At 33.8% G+C, this 13,420-nt stretch overlaps 1 protein-coding gene across 3 annotated transcripts in view; it reads right to left on the bottom strand.

The window, feature by feature from the left end:
* LOC123714655 (kinesin-like protein KIF21A) overlaps positions 1-13,420 on the bottom strand; it is a 57,157-nt gene that overhangs the window by 27,069 nt on the left and 16,668 nt on the right. The window lies entirely within an intron of this gene.

Raw genomic sequence — 13,420 nt, 5'->3', positions numbered from 1 at the left:
ACAATACACTCTACATAGCATGACACCTACTCTCAATAACGACAAGAATTGAGTAAAATACTTTTTAAGTTGCTAAAATTAGTAAAACTTGCGCAGCTGTGTACGTTCCTCTGTCGATTTATTATCCTAGCCCGCAATAAACTCGACTGTCGGCATCATGCATACGAACTTTCAAAGAAATTCTTTCTTTTGTTACAACTTGGGATGCACGTGTAGACTATTGTTGACCATGACTAATAAGTCAGTCAGTCAGAGTCATGTTGTCTATACGTTTTTCTTCTCGCCACTCAACGACAACTCGCTATAACGTCATAAAACGCACAGTCCCTCCGTGTTGTATATAGAGTTTACACTGTATATAGAAATCTGTTGCAATATTTTGACAAGCGTCAAATCATATCGATATTAAATACGACAGTATAATCTATAGTACCGGTTGATAATTATAGAGTGGAGATAACGGATACCTAGATGGAACATAGCCTATTACACCATTTGAGTAGAGCCGGTTTGCGATTTTAACGGAATGGCGACCCACTGTCTGTACGGCGGATACGTGACTACCATACGCAATGGATTATTTTGAAGAGGATGTTGGAGAATGTTGATGAATTTTGATCTTATCAAAGACGAATAGAAGGAAGTTTATAATATTGTCTTAAGCGAGTTAATATCTATATGTAGCTAAGACTAACTTTCTGAAAAGGGCATTACTTTGCTGTATTACTTTAGTTAATGAGTTATATAAGTCCGTTACCTTTTTTAATTGTACGTTGAGTGAACTGAAAAGTTCTATTATTTGTTTTAGTTGTTGATAGTCACTTAATAGTAAAAAAAATTATTGTTTCTCATTTTGTGTGTGATTTTTTTCGTTGGTATCCATTCTTGTTTTGTTGTTTTTTTTTAATATTAAGCAGGCGCATGGCTTTGGACTCCTTAAAAAAAACAAAGAAAACTGATAATCTCTCATGTGTAAATGATAATTTCTTAGTTTCCAGTAGGTCCCAGTGAATTACATTACAAAAACCTCACCTAGGTTAGGTTTATTTCTTTGAGTCTAAGTGGCGTTTAGTTAAAGCCAGAAAGCTGAACCTTTCATTCATTTCACGAAATATGATGTATGAAATGAAAAAAATGTGTATATTTCCATTTTTGAATTATACACAAAATATTCATTTATTACAATAACACCTTAGAACTTGATAGCCATTCATAATATACAACAGACAAGCTTTAGAAGCTAGATATAGACTTATCGTTACCCTAAGAGATCCGAAAGGTCATCAAAGAGTACCTACTGATTATTTTCTTAAATATGTACATAAAAATATAGTATACTAGCTGCCCCCGCGAACTTCGTTTCTCCTTAATGTGATTCTACTTAGCCTGCCTCTTTAATACATACCAACATTGGAACATTTTGCTATGCTACCCCAGAGACTGTTGGGTGGTCCGGAATGAAAACGTTTTAAGTTTTTCTGTGATTTTTTCCTAATATAGACCTCAGAGTTCAAGTCATAAGTTTATAATTATCAAATAAAGAATAGATGTTAATTGTCGAGGGGTGAATATAAATAAGAGTTAAGGGTTGTATGTATTTTTGTATGCTGTATCATAAAAAAAATTGTCTAAAAACTAAAAATGTAGGGGTGAACCCACCCTTAACATTTAGTGGAATAAAAATGTTTTGTCCAATTCGCGGATGTACACACAAAATTTCACCAAAATCGGCCGAGCCTTTTCGGAGAAGTTTAATTACAAACAGTTACAACAATTAGATAATACTGCTAAAAGTTTTACATCACGTTACTGAGATTGTATAATAAAATAATTAACACCATTGTCAGAGAAATCAACATCTGATGACATCCACAGATTCCACTATCTGTAATTGTAACATAAAGGTGTTATCTCTACAAAACACTAATTAACAAAACCCGTTCGACTTTCATATGCGGAAAGTAATCTATTTTTTCCCACGACGTAATATTTACTTAATTAATATATTATGTTTGCATAACACTTTCTATATACAGGCTTCCGTACTCTAATCAGGTTTCGACAAGTGCACCGGAAACATAATGATAGTTCAAAAAGCTTTATGCGATGTGACTTCCGGTTTAAGCCGTGATGTTTAAGGTTCCATTTTTAGTTTTAAAATTAACGAACGACTTACGAGCCAAGACGTCATCTTTCTGAGGTTTTCTTTTCACTGTATTCACTATATTAATTAAATCTATGTAAGCAAGAGGTTATTATAGATTAAATTGTGTATGTTTTAAGTATTTATCTCAATATGAACAATTTTTTTAATCTAAAACATCCTCTGGATGTTTTCCTCCCCGTTTGAGAGAATGTTAAATGCGCACATAGAAAGTCGAAAGCACGCGATAATTTTGTTTATAAACAATTTTCGATTGTTTATCAATAGATTTTTACAACCGATACTTATCTTATAAGGTCATAATGATAGAAGGCAAATAATATTAGTATGAATAAAAAAATATGAATTTCAGGTGTTCAATTTTAGGAAACATATCAATGACATGACTCCTTAGACCTCTGGAGTCTTCTTTAGTTATTTAAAATATATTTAGGGACGTAATTTTTTAGAAAATTATATGTAAAAACAAAACACAGCAAGATTTTGACCACGGTCAAATACGCGACAATATCAGTTTATCACAGTTATCTTTCTAGATTAGAATGATAACAGATATTCACGGGAAAATGGTAATTGTACAAATTACATAAAAGCCAAATTTGCATGCGCAAATACGTTCAATGGCGCCTGGTGGAACGCCAGTAGAAGATGACTCACAACTCTTATGTCATGATTGTCATATTTAGTCTGATTTTAGAATTGGTCAATTGGCCATTTAAGGTTAGTCAGGATTAAGTTACACTGATAAATTTGATAGTATAAATCCGTACCATTATTAACTTCAACAGGACTCATGAACCTTTCGACTCCGTCGGCGGTTTTTCGCCGCATTTGAAGACATGATTAGTTGGGAATGGGTCACGAAGTGCTTGAAACGCGATAATAATCAATCGCATGCGCATTAATCCTTTCTATAATTAATTGTGATAAGTTGTTGTGATACAGTACTTTCGAACCAATTCGACTTAGGGTCCTTCGCCAGTGTCCTTCAAGAAAGAGCGTACCGATTTTTAAAAGGCCGGCAAGGCATTCGCGAGCCCTCTGCCATTGAGTGTCCATGGGCGGCGGTATACCTTAACATCAGATGAGCCTCCTGCCCATTTGCCCCTATGTTCTATATAAAAAAAAAAAAAAAAACGCTGGCAACGAAATTGGAAGTCTTCTGTTCCTTGCCCCTTGTTCTATAATATGCAATAATTTTATAACTCTAATAAATAATAGGTATTGTATATTATTAGTATTTAATGAGAGAAGGTCTAAAGCGTTTCTGTTTTTTAACTAACCATTTTTACTATACCTAAGACTAACTAACGTAAATAAGTTACAAAGATTAAACAAATAATTATATCCGCAAAAGTTTGATGATATCGTGTCATGATGATGCGCTTTGTGAACGTAAGAATGTCGTTGTTTTTGTCATTCTTCAAGTCGTAAACTGACGTAGTTCCAGTTTTCATTTCACTTAGATTCGTCTGAATCCGCAATATATTAGACAAAACGTTAATAGGCCCCAATAAGGACGGGTTTAATTTGTAAAAATTAAAATGATCTTAAATGTTTTATCATTATCAAGCTAATTATAAGAATTATAATACGTTCAATAGGAAATTACAGTCTTGTGTAAAACTCAGTATGTCATCTCAGTCTTGCCGGATTTAAATTTTTTGACACTATACGCCGCAACTCATAAAAAAAATTCATGTATCTTTTTTTAGTTTAGTTGTGTCTTAATAACTATATGTAATATGTATCTTTGCACTTCTTGCTTACCGTATCTAATTCAATACATTTTTGTTCTCAGAGCGGTTGCTTGGAAGAGATCGCTCGAAAGCGATAAGGCCGCCAGTTGCTCTCCTTTTCATTTAATTATGTTCAATATTTATATTGTAATGCAACGAAGTGTTAATAAATAAATAAATAATCTGTACGTTGTGTTAATAATCAATATGTCTGAAAATAGCCCTCGCAATGAGTATTTTTGAACAAATAACACTTGCAATAGATAAATTTCAAAAAATCCCAAATGCGATTTCAAATACTATTGGGGTAATATACTCCATTCTTATCACTTGGGACTGCTTACGTAATCATGATGTAAGGCATGTCAACATCGTAACGCCCTTGACCTTCACATCTATGTTAAAAACTTAGATATTTCATTCAACGTGAACTAATATTTAAAAAATACGCGTTTTTATAATGTAAGAGGGAGCAAACGGGCTGTTTACCTCGTGTTATCTATAGCCACTCACATTGCCAGAGGACCCTAAGTCGAATTGGTTCGGAAATACATCGATAAGCAGCTACTTCCTCATAATGCTCAACGCGCTAAAAACCCTCAGCTGTGGAACAATGGACGTTGAATTGATAAGTCTTTCTGTCTCGGTTTGTCTTCTATATTGCTTCATTTTCAGCGTACACAAATGATCAATCATTTAACATAATATAGTATTTGTATACGATTGTTTACTATATTTTTAATTGATATTCAATAAAGTGTAAATAAAATTTAGCTTGTGTTGCAGATGTTATGAAAAAATTGTATTTATGACAAAAGGGAAAGCCAGCTTCCGCCAAGCGCTAATGAGCGATTTTGTAGGAAACCGTTCGTATAAACCGATATAGATCTGACGCGCCGCCCGCCCATATACGGGACTCGACTCTTGCGCACCATGTCCTACAATGGAGTTTAAATTCCTTTTGCTTATGGCAGTGCGGCGCTGACAAAGCCTTCTGATTAATTCACTAGACGCCTCATTAAGTTGTAATCGCTTTAAGTGCTAATAGATTAACGATACACTTTATTTCCTAACAGCATTAACAACGGGCAATGGCTCATCGTAACCTAGTAAGTTCATAAACGTAACGTAAGCCTCGATTAGGTTAAGAATGATATCAGAAGAGCTTAGTCTTTAAAATAATTTATGAATCTTTATTTTGATCATTTTTTTTTGTCCCGTAATTAGCTACTTACATATATGAGTTATGACTCATTAACCGTAAGATTATTTTTTTATTAAAACTATTTAATTTAGTTTATTTTAGTCATAGTTAGTGTTATAAGTTTTTTTGTTAATTATTTTTGCACTTCTTATCCTTCAGGTCTTTTGTTTTTTAATGTTTTTCCGTGCCAGGTTGATTTCGCCTAATAAATTATGTAAACTGTTTTATATGTAAGTTTAATGTAGCGAAGTGTAAATAAATATATAAAGTTTAATTAATAAGTGTATTATCTGACTATAATTTCAATTATATAATTAAAGGGTTTGGCCCTACCAAATTTCCTCATACCTTGACTTCTGACGTTGCCCAATGAAGAGTTTTTAAGCCAAGTTGAACCAGCTACCCACTGAAGTGTTTCCGAAGGAATTCTTAGGGTCCTTCAAGAAATGAGCAATGGACTTAGGGTCTGGTAGCGAAAGTGTCCAAGGGCTATCACTCAACATCAGCATCTTGCCCCCTGTTTAAAAAAAGGGATGCTAGGAACGTCTAATACACGGAAACGGACTATACGTACTGAAATGTTTCAACAGCGTATGTATATCATTGTGTAATGATCTACCCAAAATATTCAGAAACTATGGATGCTGATGGATACGAGAGTCAGACCCAGGGCCGTTGTTTCTGAATCTTACACTAAACGTTCGTCCAACCTAATTTTTTTCAGGTCATCCTAAATTTGTAGTTTGAAGAAATTGTAAGCGTATGGGTACATTACCAATTATTGTTTGAACTATTAATTTTTTGTTGTTAATTTTATCCATAAACAGTAATTATCGTTATGAAAATCGACTTCGGTGGACAGAAAAATTATAACCAATCTGTGTTACATCGTACATTTTCTCTTGTATTTTTAAAATCAATAATAACTGTCGTCACTATACATATATCGTTGTATCGCCAGAATAATGACATCACTTTTGGGCGGATTTTCCTATTTCAAGGATATAAAAATATTTAAAGTTCATATCTTTTTGTACAAGAACCAAACATTGATAATTTAATAGATTAAGCATTTAATAAAAACGTTGGCGTAGAGATTGGAGGTCATTAAACGACCTCTAGAATATTTCGCAATGCTAATTTCGCCTACTTATGGTGTAATTTTGGGATTACATTATTGTGTGATAAAATTAATTCAATACTTAATAATAATATTCGATAAATAATAATTGCTATTCGATGATGCCGAACCTCAGTGAGTAGGCTTGGTATACTAAAGAGTATTTAGTAAAAACCCAGGCACTTTGATTGACACACAAATTATTTTGGACTGAAAGCAGTTCATATAAACAGTAAGTAATATGTGAACGCAGAGATTTGTTCAGAAGCTATTTGTCCCATATTTAGGTTGTTAGGGACTTCATAGGTCCTTGTGTGTTATTAAAAAAATACTTACATCAATTTTATATATTATTTGTCCATATGTATTTTGTCTATAACAAAATCTATATTTATATTATTAGTTGTATTACGCATAATCTAATTAAATTATAGAGGAGGTTAACGGCATAGTAGCCACAAACTCCAAGTTTTTCAAATTTATAAACGTTACGTAGGTGTATCATGTCTCCGCTATTTTCAGAAAATACCGAACATATGACAATTTGTAAATATAGATCGACTAGATCGGTAAAGTTTATCATCTTTTAAGAAGAACGCGTTTTGACCAAAAAACACCGTTATCCAGATTGAGCATTCTCATACACGAGCAACTATGCATAGTTCCTCTTCTCACACTTTGAAATAAATTTTTGCCCATGATTTTTTTCTCTTTGTGTTTGTTATGTTTGGCTATAAGTTCTTGTCACGTTAAATCTTCAATTTTATTTCTCTTGAGTGTCAGTGGATCAGTGTGCCGACTGTGGCAAGGTATTGTAAAGAAATAAGACATTTAGACATTCTCTATTACGTAAAATTTATTGTTTCTTTGAATTGTCAATCATACGTTTATATATATATATATATCTTATATATCTTATAGATATATATCTTAGTATCGATTCATCAATGCTGAACAAGCTAGTGCAATTAAAATTTCCGTCGATTTTCAAAATATTAAGAAATGTTAATAATAATCTGGCTACAACCCTACATGTGTCTTGGCCTCAGATTGCAACCGTAACTTTGATCATTTTTATTTCATACCTAAGTAGGTGATCAAACTACTGTCTGCCAAATCACACACGTCGTAGATTTGAGATATGCTGGTCTCCTTACCTGATGGTGATGTGCTCCTTCACCGTACATAGAAAGTCCATTCATGAACAGCCAGGGATCGAATGACCAGGGACAGGGATTACGACCTCAAGAATGACGACGGATTGAAAACACCGATCCATCGATCAGGGTTGAGCGACAAAGGGTGATATATCGAATGACGTTCAGTTTCGCGGTCAGAAGGGAAGGCTTAATAAGCCTCTAAGAAGCTTGGTGAGACGTATTGTCTCTCTCTTGTGACCCTTCTGACAATGCATGGGCCCATGTGTGTGCCCATTTGACCCGTTATAAAACGTTATGAAAACACTATTCCAACACGGTCATCCAGAAATGTATTACATATCTTTACAAATATTAAAAATCCGAAGGGTTCGTTTATTTTATATTGGATATTACATTTATCGTGAATATATAGCGTCAAGATACGAAAGAATTAACCCAGGTTCAAAACGCAGAGTACTACAGTTATATGCATCCTTTATCACTTACATTAACAACAAGTGCACTGATTTTATAAAGAATCCATGTTTGATGAACCCTTTGAGCTTTCTGCGATCTAAGCCATTATTCGAATGGTGAAACTAAGCTATTTTCTGTTAGCTCGAGTGTAATAGTTCCAATCCAAACTACAATAACGACTCTTCCACTTTAGAATAAATTTACCTCAATTTATCCAATGCAATAGTTTTAAATCTATTAAATAAAAATTTATGTTCTTTCGCAGTGTTCAGCTGTTTTGATATATTCAATAATTGTAATAATAATAATCTTTATTTAGTTTTCTCACAAAAACTTCATACATAAACAAGTTAGTTATATATTATTATAAATAAATGTCTTCCTTATATCGAGGGAAATGCTGTGTGTGACTGATGGCTGCTAAAGGTAAGAGTACCTGTGTGGTAGGTAGTTGTTGTATGTAATAAGTGTCTAGCATTTGTAGCTTTAAGAAACAGTATTGTCTTTTGTTAACATAGTTTTGACATATTAAGAAAACAGTTTTTAAACGGATTGAAGCTATTTATTATTATTATAAACTTATAATTATTTACAATTATAATTATTTTAAATTTAAATTTTTTCCGACGTTTCGCGCGCTTTACAGCGTGCGTGGTCAATTATAAGTTACTAAAGAGTCCTTTGCTTCCATTAATAAACAAAAGTAAGTTATCTATTATAGTATGTCTATTTGAATGTAACACAGATGTCAAAGAGCAGTGTTGGTTACTATGCGACCGTCATCGGTCGTAGGTTCGAACCCCAGCACACACCAATAGTCTGTCTATGTGCGCATTAAACACTCCCTCGGTAAAGGAAATAATAGTGAGGAAACCGGTATGACTTCGATTCAAAAAGTCTATCAGAAAATCAGATCACTTGTAGCGCCACTGATTTTTTTATGTCAATATATAATTTATATTTGCTTATAAACTTCATGGGAAATTTCACTAAATCAAGTATTATCAACCACATTTCCCTTTCCAGTTAATTAACACGCTCCTGCAAGCTATCTTTGAGGATTTATAAAAATAACTCGGCAATAAAATGTACATCAAAGAATTCGTTCACCATGTTCGTGCTTTTCACTGAAATAAACAACTCCGGTCTATAATCGCTAATGGAACTGAGTGTGTATAAAAAGTAACACACAATTTTATGTTATATTCGAACGTACATAGTTATGTACGTTCCAACATAACGTCATTACCCGAAATGTAATGTTTACTAATCCGAGTGCTTTTTTTATTTAACAGGAGTCAAACGGGCAAGGGCAATGCCATAGGGCTCGCGAGTGTGTTGCCGGCCTAGTAGGGGCAGAACGCTGAACCTGGCCCCCTCTTAATGATATTTTATATGTTCTCAGAGCAAATTAGCAAAATGACGTTAAATATCCTATGTTACGGTAATTATGTTACACAAATATCGCATTGGCTATTAGGGTTGTTGTTTAGTTTTAAGTAAATAAATAAACTTTAGCCATAACATCTATAATACTAGAATCGTAATCGATAACATTTTTACGTCGTTCATTGACAATTTTTATAGGCTAAATGTCAGGGTCTAAGATTGGGTTTCGTCATAGAGTTCACGGTATTTCAGTATACTGACGATATTTTTTCTTTCAATGCAGGTAAGACATTATGAACCAGTTCGACTTAGGGTCCTTCAAGAAGAGCGTACCAATTCTTAAAAGGTCGGCAATGCACTTGCTTTTCCTGCCCATGTAAGTGGCAGAGGACTCCTACCTTTTTTTTTGTATGAGTGATATGATGCCACTCGAGGTCGAGGCCCCAGCCTTGAACCACCGATCAGTCTACGGTCATCCCCAGACCTCTCCCTCAATCGCTCAGCAGCCACCTTCTGTGAGCATGTAATGCTGCATTGCACTCCAGGCCTCCTCACTTCCTAGTATAGCTAGTATAATACCAGGTAAAGTGAGGTCCAGAGGACTCCTACCTGTTTAACCTCATATATATCAGGATATATAAAAACAATAGACGATGTTAAACAAACAGCATATATTCTTTATGCATAAAACATACTATTACCCAATAAGTTGACAAAAGACAGAATTCTTTAATAAAAACTATTTTAGGTGACACATTCTTGCGTCGGTTTCATTGATAAGTTTTTCATTGAGAAGAAACCAATTTGCCACGACTTCGACCCACACGCAGACAGTGGTTTGTGTATTAAAAGCTTACATCCCAGCAGTAAGATAATCAAAGATATCTATATATATTTAACTATATCTAGAGTTGCGTCATTGTTTCCAAAGAATATCTATTGTTCAGGTCCAAAGACAGAAACAATAGCCGTTATCAGTGCTATCAGCGGAAATCCGCTATTTCGCCAGACCTTTTAGTGCTACAATCAGATTCTTACACCTGTTAGACATTAGATATACACCACCTCCGTGGCTTAATGGTAGCGTACAGCCTAAGTCCAAGAATTGTTTCGCGAACAGAAAGATGACGTGAGACTTTCCAAAACCGTACGAGAGATCTGGGATTAATAATAGTCTCCCGCAATGTGTTTATTCATTATATTATATAATAATACATAATTTTAATCTTAAACTAGTGTCTCTAGTGAGTTGGTGACACCGACAACCAATCTGTTTGCCCAACTTTGGCAAAGGCCTCCTGCATTTTGTCCACTCTGCTCTGTTGTGAGCTTTTACTTGTCCATATTTTCCCAGTTACGGTTTTTATTTCGTCCTCCTTCGAAACTGTCTACCTCGTATTCTTCTCTTATCTCCTGGGTACCAATATATGATCTTTTTGTTTCACTTTTCTATACTTCTTATAAGACCAGCCATTTTCCATTTCAATCTTCGTATTCTAGTTGTATTGTCTTCAATTTTCGTGTGGTTTCTTATGATTTTATTATTGATTCTATTAGACTTTTTGATATTTAGCATGCTTCGTTCCATCGCTGTCTGGCATGTTTTACCTTTTCTGGTTCGCACTTTAGTGAGTGCTTTTGACAGCCGTATGTTATGACTGGAATTATGCATTCATTAGAAACAAATAATTATGTATAGGTTTTGGGAACCCTTTCATGTAAAAAACCCCTGGTGTCAGGGTTTCCAGCTCTTCTTTAACAAACTTAATAGTAAATTCCATATCGGTCACAGGAGCATTTCCAAAAGTCCTTTAACCGTTTTTTAGATTGAGGACGGAGAGCGAGAAGATATTAAGCTGCCTATTTAATGTATTATAGATATAGTCAATATACAGTAGTTTCGTTTTAATAAAAATGTTCCGGTTTTATTTAAATATGTAATTAAAAATATGACTAACAGTTGAACAAAAGCGGAACCATCCTGCAGCCAATATCATTCTGCATTCGGCGTAAAAACGTATGTGCATAATTAGTGAGCGTGGGTGGCCGTGCCTTATGTACTAAATAATAAGGTTCAAGAACAACGTTTTTGGAGTGAGGTTGGAATTCGGACGTAATATTATTATGTAGGTGCTGTCCTTCCTTTAACAGTTAGAACGCCCGAGGTGGAATCATAATTAACTACCAAAATTATCAGTCGCTTTAACAATTTTAAACTATTGGTTTTGAAATATATTTACGCTTTTGTATGACATGTCTCTAAAATTTACCCTCAACTTCTTCATGTCATAATCACTAGGAATTTAAAAGAAATGTCTAACATTCTTTCAGAGCTGAGCGTTTAATGCAGTTTTTGCCGCGCATCACCATTATGGAACCAAAGAACTGAAATATTTCCGAACCATTCGACTTAGTGTACTTCCAGAAAAGAGTGGTCCAATTCTTAAATGGCCGGCATTGTGCTCGTGAGCCTTCTTTCTTCTTTCAGAAAATACTCCAAAATGATATTTATTTTGTCAACTTATTTAAAATACGAAGGAAATAACCAATTGTACTAGTATAATTCACAGAGCTAATTTATATTCTGTGAATGTTGACAAGGTTCAGAATATCATTCCAGTCATGTCCGAAGTTGCATAAGTTTTATAGCATCGATTGTCTCATGGATTGATAAATGTGTATGCAATTATTACCATAAATAGAGCCAGGGTAAAGTTTAACGTTTTTAAACTCAATACATATATTTTATATATAAAAATCTAGTGTTACAGTGTTACAGTTGAAATATGAAAAAACATTTTTTTTTGTTTGGTAGGGAAGGTCTCAATGTATATTTCATTAAGCTAGGTGAAACCATGAAGACATGTACATTGCACGCTGTCTATGTAACAATAAATTGATGTTCGTTTGTCTCGCTAAAACTCGATAATCAAGAAATACTTGCGGAAGGGAAGGTTTAAACGGGAAATATAAATAATAAGCGTAGCATACTAAAAACGATAATTCAATTTTTCAATACTGGGGGATATTGGATGTCTTTGACGTTATAGAAACAAAAATTGGCACTTGGTTGTCATATATGTATTAACCTTCAGAAATTTGTGTTTCATATCTGTAGTATGAGGTCCGATCACTTTGGTCTGTTTTAAAATATTTGTATTAAGGTCTGACACAAATATAATATGTAGGTGATACGAAGTTCCCGCGTCATCGATTAGTAAAATAAAATGACAGGAACTGTCTCTTACACAGAATATTAAAATTTCTATTAAACAAGAGAAATCTTTTTATCACTACACGAAAAGGTAATATTAATTCAATAATATATATATGAAAGTGTATTTATATTTATGTATTTAACATTCTAGACAAGGGCAGACTGTTGGACCCAAACTAGACTAACAGAGAGGAAAAACACAGAGATCCGAAGCCAAAACACGCGATAATAATCCCAAGCAATGTTTCCAGCACGCTTCTAAATCAGGACGACGAGAAATAAGAATTATATTAAACCGAGGCAAACGTGAGATTCGCTAAATGAGGCCCGCGTGGAGACCCGTCTCAACAGATCCTTAATTTGTGTGAAAGCACTTCAAAAGCCAACATATGAAGAGCCCTTCAACTGTAACTCTATATGAGCATTTATGGCGAATACTTTTATGTTTTACTAGGTTTCCTGATGTAGGTCTTGGAAACCATGCCAAGAAGGATAGGTTAAAATTTAAGCGAAACTAGGAACCAGTTTTATCAGCCTATTGATCTAGTTAATCTAAGAGTAAGGTTTTGTAGGGGATTAAGACTTACTAATTTCTTGTTTAGGCATAATGTATATTTGTGGAATGCTTTTTTTTATTCAATTAACGAATAATAGAGAAACTAAAATAAAGTTTAAAATTTAAAATAAATTAAATATATGTGATTTGTTTGAAAAGAAACTTGTAAAAACAAAACTGTAATCCCGATAAAGGCAATGACTATAAATAATACCACACTAAGACTAATAAAAATGCAATCAAAATTTGCATTAAAAAGGAAAAATTACGTGCCAAATATATACTCGATTCATATCCGAATGACTTCATTTATATATTTTTAACATGACAGTTTTATTGAGATAAAATTCTCGTAATTTAAATAAATTTAAATATATCAAATAGGCTGCTACAATTAAGAGACTTTTACGTAGAT

The sequence above is a fragment of the Pieris brassicae genome, chromosome 9, assembly GCF_905147105.1.
Source record: "Pieris brassicae chromosome 9, ilPieBrab1.1, whole genome shotgun sequence".
In the NCBI taxonomy this organism is placed as follows: Eukaryota; Metazoa; Arthropoda; class Insecta; order Lepidoptera; family Pieridae; genus Pieris; species Pieris brassicae.
The sequence above is the reverse complement of the archived record's forward strand: the minus strand, read 5'-3'. Positions and strand labels throughout refer to the sequence as shown.